The sequence below is a fragment of the Ursus maritimus genome, unplaced genomic scaffold (genome assembly GCF_017311325.1).
Source record: "Ursus maritimus isolate PB19 unplaced genomic scaffold, ASM1731132v1 scaffold_21, whole genome shotgun sequence".
Lineage (NCBI taxonomy): Eukaryota > Metazoa > Chordata > Mammalia > Carnivora > Ursidae > Ursus > Ursus maritimus.
The window spans coordinates 10188575-10195929 of NW_024424564.1; the positions used below are offsets into that span (position 1 = coordinate 10188575).

The 7355-nt window shown below is 37.8% G+C and overlaps 1 pseudogene; it reads right to left on the reverse strand.

The window, feature by feature from the left end:
• Positions 1-3138: 3138 nt before the first annotated feature.
• LOC103656967 lies at positions 3139-5916 on the reverse strand (annotated as a pseudogene).
• Positions 5917-7355: the final 1439 nt, after the last annotated feature.

Sequence of the window (7355 nt, forward strand, 5' to 3'; positions counted from 1 at the left end):
GCGAAGGCAAGGCCGAACTGGTGGTTCCATTGATATCAGGAACCCAGACTCCTCTTTTTCTACTTCATCATTTACAGTGGGTGGTTTCCATCCTGAAGGTGACCTCATGGCAACCTTATGTTTCAGGAGTTCCAGTTATTACAATCTTGCTCTGGGTAAGAGGAAGAAGAAAGGGTATATATCCTAGCTGAGCTACTTTCATTTAAAGATTTCCCATTGGCCACTCCTATCTGCAAGGAAAGCTAGGAAATGTACTTTGAATTTTTTTTTCTTAATCTGGACACAAATCTATCCCCATCAGCATAGGGATCTATCACTAAGGAAGTAAGGGAGAATGACAGCTGGGTAGGAAAATAGTAATCTCTAAGCAAGGCAATTGAAGCTAATTGGGATTAAATGACTTGGCCAAGGTAAAACAACTAGTTTCTTGTATAGGTCTATTGCTGTACAACCCTCAGGGACACAGTGGCATCATATTCTCTGTAAATGGAACCCTCCACACTTTAAAGTGATGGAGTGTACAACTTGTGCCTTCATGTATGGTGACCTGACTCCTCCTTCTGCACCTGGTGAAGTTTTGTACGTGAGACCTCTCACTGCCACCCCCAGGAATCCTGCCCTCCCTGCTCTAATCAGCTGGGCCTAATGTTTATTGCTGCATATTTTACTGGAGAAGTAAGGTCACTGTCCATTTCGTGGAGGCCCTTTTTCTGCCCAGGGGCCGTAAGTCCTCTTCAAGTTTCTGCACACCTGTTCGGGGCCTTCCCTGATTAGAAGTAGAAATGGGAAGAGGCCGCCATCTTTTCAATTCTTATACGCAGATGGGTAAATCAGGGAGTTGGCACTACAGCCCTATTTTCATCAATTTGTAGGAAAGAAAGTATATATTAAACACCAGTTTTTGAGGACCTCACTTGTTTATGAGAAGCTATTCCACTTTAGGCATTACAGGGTTTTTGCTTAAATTAATAAAGTAATACTTTGACTTTCATCCTAGTATGATCCTTGAGTGTATATTCCCCTATTTAGAACCCTGAAGGATGGGAGGAAATGGTTAATAATATCACTTTATTACAAATAAAAAGAACTAAATTTGGAGTCACATTTTTAAAATTAACAATTATGTTGTATGGCTATGTATCATAATAGAACATTTTAAAAGTAAATATATTCCTGAAACAGTTGCTATTCTGCTTTTTTCCCCTAAGTTGAATTTGGGGGGGGAGGGGTGGTACACCGGTTAAAGATTTGGGTTTGGCGGGTTCTATTATTGGAGGTTTCATTGTAACAAGTTTTAAATGCAATAAACTGGGATCTTGCTTTCCTGATAGAATAGGGCATGGGTATGCTTTCCTAAACATAGAATTCTACTTTTGAAGATGTGATCACTGCAGTCTGAAGTCAGAAAATGAGACCAGCAGATCGTCCTTGGGCCATCCTGGGGTCTGTCAGTAAACTGAAAGTAACTGAACGAAGAGAGGAATCTCCAAGAGAGGCCAGGGGAGTGCCACCAGCCCACCACTACAGAGAATTTCAGAGCTAAGCCACTCACCGAAAAAAAAAGCTCAACCACAGGGCGGATGTGCTGCTTTTCACACCCAAGTCATTTATTTGAAAAGCAAAGGTAGTAAATTCTTGAAGCCTTCACTATGTTAGGATTACTCCAGAAGAAAAGAGAAGTTAAAGAAACGCTGAGCTTCCCCTTCCAGTGTCTTCCTTGCTTATTTGTTTCTCTCAGGCAGACTCTTTAAACCTTATTTCCTTATTTTGCAACAGGAGTCTATAAAGTTAAGACAATTGTTTTTAGCCTTTACAAGTATGCATTTAATTGTGTTCACTGTTATCTCTACTGTATAAAACATGAAGAACTCCATGGTACATGAGAGCAAGTTCCACATGAACCAATGAGTAATAAGAGAGTCTAAAAAGAATTAGGCTACCCTTCAAAAAGCCAAAGTAGTATCATCAATTAAGGGCCCCAAAAAGCTAATTTTAAGTGAAAAAAAAAGAGGGGGGATAGTCAAGTGTTCTTTGGTATGCCGGTGCCATCAGGTTTTTACTGTGCCTCCTACCTCATTGCCTAAGAATTACTATGAAAAATCTTTAAGGTCATCCCAAACCTGCATCTTGTTTAGCAAGAGCAGAAGTTTGCTCAATTATTTACCCAATTTGGGTAAGGCTTAAAACCTACTCAAAATATTTCTGTTGAAAGCATACTCAAATGAGAAGGCATTGGAAAAAGTTGTCCAGACAGGCTGTTCACCTATCTAGCAAACTATCACTGGACAGTTTTAGCACCATTCAACTCCTGCTGCAACCACACTGATGGGAATGGAAATTCTATACATTCAGTTAAATGATTTGCATACTGGAGCAGTAAGCAAATACTGGAACAGAGGCCCCGAGCTTAGGTCTCTTGCATTTCCCACAGTCTTCTCTGAACCCATCTCACTTATTGTCATTACCACACAGCATACTGCTTACTCATGCAGGTCTGTACTATTTGGGTCCCCAAGCAGATTGGAAGCTCCATACATGATGGGGAACATTGTTATAGCTACCATGTATCTCCCACAATTCCTTTACAGAAGTGCCTATGCTTGCAAGCATTTATTCATCCATTTATTCAACTAATGTGTATTAGGAGCCTACTGTGTGTCAGAATCCATTCCACACACAGGTTGAGCATATGGACTGTACAACCTCTCTACTCTTGTAGGGCTTAAATTTGAATGAGATGAGACAGTAAATAAACAAGAAAAACACAAGAGGTGACAAATATGATAGAATTAAAAGAGGGTAATGAAAGAGGAACTGAGCGACTATATTGAATTAGGTGGTCAGAGACCTCTGAGAAGGTGATATCTAGATGTGGACCTGTTGAGCTGGGTTGGCACGTACAAAGGAACCAGCAGAGGCCCTGCGTGGCCAAGGCATACTGAGAGAGGAATATGATATGAGAAGAGGCGGGAGAACAGCAGGGAAGACTTCTCAGGGTTGGGGAACACACGGTTGGCATGTGGATTTTATTCTAAATGCAGCACAGGGTTTTACCCAGGAAAATTACGTGATCTGATTTACTTTTCTTTTAAGAGAACTTATTATTTTTATGTACAGAAAATACAAAACAGCATATACTTAGCCCAGTTTGGTAGCCAGTTCTTTAGCCTTTGTCTTTTCCAACTTGGCAATACAAGCCATGGACTTTTCCTCCCCAGTGACTGCAGATGTCATTATATCCATCATTATAACTGGTCCTGATAGCTTCCCCTGCTTAGCCAGAGCTCCTTTTTCTTCTGAGTTCACCTGTGTGAAGGCAATAGTAGTGCAAGCCTTCCTGTGGACTAGACACCCCAGCCTGGCCTTTCCCTTGGTAATGGAGTAGGGAACTCCCATTCAATGAAATGGGGCAAGCAGGCAGACAACCAGCTCAATGGGATCTACAGCATGTGCAGTCACTACCAGCTGAGCTTTCTTGGTTTCCACCATGGTGGTGACAGTTATTAACCCCAGCCCAAAGGACAGGCGGCCGCTGAGGGAGGGACATCCCTTTGCCAACAGCTTTCTTTTCAGTCCGGGCCAACAATCTCTGCTTCTTCTCTTGCCTTGTCCCTCATCTGTATTTGTGGGCCAGCTTAAGCAGCTGAATAGCTGTATAGCGTCTAAGGCCTGGGTAAGCTGGTTAATCACGGGAGGCACTTTTATTTTATTTCAATTTTTTTACTTAAATTCTAGTTAGTTAACATATATGGCAAAATTGGTCTCAGATGTAGAATTTAGTAATTCATCACTTACATATAACAACCAGTGTTCATCACACCAAGAGCCCATCACCCATTTAGACATTTATAGAGAATAAGCCCTCTATCACTGCAGATGATGTAGCGGGGCTATTTGATAAAGTGGGTGAGGTCCCTTTTGGGCTGGATGTCCTGTCTGATGCCAGAATTCTTGGGCCTTTTCTCAAACAGGAGACTGACCACCTTCTTGGTCTCCTGCTTCTTCACAACAAAAGGAGCCAGGGCTACCTTCTTTCCTTTGGCATCTTCGATGGCTGGAGAAAAGAGCTGATTTACATTTTTAAAAGACTGCTCTAGCTATTATGTGAAAGGGAAAGCAAAAAGTGAAATACAGAGAGTAGTTAGATTATTGTAATAATGGAACAGGACATGGGTATACATGTAATAGTCTTTAAGAAAGATTATGTTCCTTGGATGAAGGGAGCATTAACAGAGATGGAGAAATACAGATTGAAGAGAAGTTTTAAGGGTATCATCAAGATGATTTTCTGATGAATCAGGCATGGGGGAATGATGAAAGAAGGAAATCAAGGATTACTCAGATTTGTGGCTTAAGCAAATGAATAAATGATGATGTCTTTTACTGATGGATGAGGAATAGGTGTGTAGGAATTGAGGGTGGAGGGGGAATCTGGAGTTTTCTTTAGTTTGAGATGCTAACTAAAGATGTCCAGGATGAAAATTCAACCTAGCAGTTGAATACAGAATTCTTGAAAAAGGTCAAAGTGAAGTTATATGTCTGGGACTCAGCCGAATCATGGTATCTGGATGAGATCATACGTAATGATTAAGTAGAGAAGCAAGAGGGACCTGTTTAAAGGCTGAAGTCCCTTCTTGTTTACTCTGATGAGCAGGTTAAACAAGTAAGAGAGCAAGGCAATGGGTTTTCATAACATCTATATTAAAAGGTAGAGTATGAGTATCAGATTCCCTTCTCATTTTAACAGCAAAGGACACTGATTAATAAGTAGTTGTTTGCTATCTTCATCAAGACATTCAACATAAGAAACTCTGCTCAAAGTCACTGAGTATTAGAAGAATGAAATTGTATATTCACTAGATTTCTGTTTCATTAAATATATGCATATGTTTCTCATAATTCACAAACTGGTCTGTGAATGATCACATTATTAAATAGAAAACTGAAATGACATCTGCCTAAAAAAAACTAATTCTGTAATTGTCTTGACTTATGAAATGCCATATTAAAAAAGTTCACTGGAATCTTAGTGTGGTTCCTTCAAATAAATTCTATTTGTACTAAGTATAAAAAAGTCAAGGAAGGCTTGAAAGGGTGGGATAATGGAGTCGTTTCCTAGGTAAGAAAGTAAAATGCTTCTTTTTTTAAAAGCTTATTTTCTAACTGCATAATATAACATATTTTGATTATTAAAAAAACAAATATAAAACTAAAGCCCACCCTCACAACACTCCTCAACCTCAGGCCTATCACTAGAAGTAATCATTTGACCACTTTTGTGTGAATTCCTTGAGTCTCTTGCTTGCATGTGTGTTAAAAGGGGATCTTGCTGCCCTGCCAAGATCCCCTTTTCTGCTGCTGCTGGAGCTGATAGTACTTCCCCTTTCTGTGGAGAATTGCTGTGGCCAAACAGATGCTGTGACTACTCCCCATATCCCTTGGGATGGCGGCAGGCCACATTTGGTCAATAACAGACAGAGGGATATAAATCCCTGCAAAATCAGACAGCTGGTCTCTGCTCAGGACCACAGTCACTTTCTCCCTGTGTCCTACCCTGCTTCTCTCACTCCACTTCTGGGAGCACTTTCTCCATGAATTACTTGAAGAAGAATCACCATCTCAGACTCTGCTGCTACAGCTAAGATAGTGTACGTCTATGTAACCGTACATGTGCATGAGAGCAAGTTTTACATAACGTTAACATAATGTGCTTATCATTAGTTTTCTTAAGCAACAGTTTTCTTGAAAAGCTGTTGTATCGATATGCATAGATTTATTCCATTGTTTTTTAACTGTATTAGATTACATTGTGAAAAAAAATAGATAACTTATGAAAAACTTAAAAAATGTTCCAATGTGGTAAGTGAATGTCATCATTCTCGGTTACATTTCCTTGATTACCAGAAGTAGAGTCATCGTATATGTTTATGGTCCACTTGTAACTCCTCCTCTGTGAATTATTTCATATTCTTTCAGTTGGATTGTCTTTTCCTTATATATTATCATTGGCTCTTTATAAATTCTGAATATTGTTCATTTGTTTATGGTGTATTGAAAATACTTTTTCTACCTATCATTGTTTCTTATGGGGTTTTCTGGTGTGGTCTTTTGTATTATTCAGAAGTTTGGTAATGTACTAAAAATTATATTTTATTCTTAATGAATTTACATATTTAAGAGGACCACTCTACCACAAAGTCATAAACATATCTTCCTATATTTTCTTTTAATATTTTATAATTTTCAGCATTATTTAATTCACCTGGATTTTTTTAATGAATGGAATTAGGTGTTGATATATTTTATTGTATTTTCTAAAATCGATAGTCAACTGTCCTATATATACACAGGCTCATTACTGGACTCTGAATCCTGTTCTATTGATCTTTTGGGGTTTTTTCCTACTTAAATACCATACTATTTTTATTACCATAGATTCACTATATATTTTGATTGCTGTTAGGGTATAATCTCCTTTTCTTGTTCTCATTTTGCTTGTTTTTAAATTTCCTTGGTGATTTTTGGGCATTTATGTTTCCATATTGAATTCACCATGTCATTGGGGTAGAAGTGATACCTTTTCCCATGCTCAGACGTTGTATATATTTTTTAATACATCAGGTCTTCCTCAATAAATTTTATTAGTTTTTCCATAAATATCTTGCATATTTCTTTATTGGGTTTATTCCTAGATATTTTGTATTTTTTTTTGGTAATTATAAATATTCTTCCTAATACATTTTTAATTGGTCATTGCTGGAATTTTAAAAAGCTGGTGATTTTTATATGTTGCTCCATACTCCTTTTTAATCTCTCCAGTTTGTTCTAATAATGTTTTCATTGGTTCCCTAGGAGTTTCTATATACACTATCAAACATATTATCTAAATAATAATGTCTTGTATCTTTCTTGGTAACAATGATGTCTCTTACCTATTTTTACATTGGTATGACATTACATAGGTCCTCTAGTACAATATTAACCAGTAACTATGATGCCAGGTATCTTGAGTTTGTTTCTCACTATAATATAGATGAGTTGAATGTGGTGTCCTTAAGCTTATGATAATTGTAGAGTTTTAGCGTACTAAGAATTTTTTTCTGTTTCTAGTTTGCTAAGAAGTTTTTACTTAGAAAAATTGGATCAATGTTGAAGTTTAACAAACACTTGTTTAATATTGACTAAATGGTTTTCTTCCTCTCTTCTAGTTAATGTAAGGAATTTCACTAGTAATTTTTTCCTTTTGACAAAAATAATACAAGTTATTAATTCATCAGCAATTTTTTTCAAGATCTTAACATGCCATGTATGGTCTATTTAAGTGGTTACCCAAAATACTACATTCCTGAAATGGT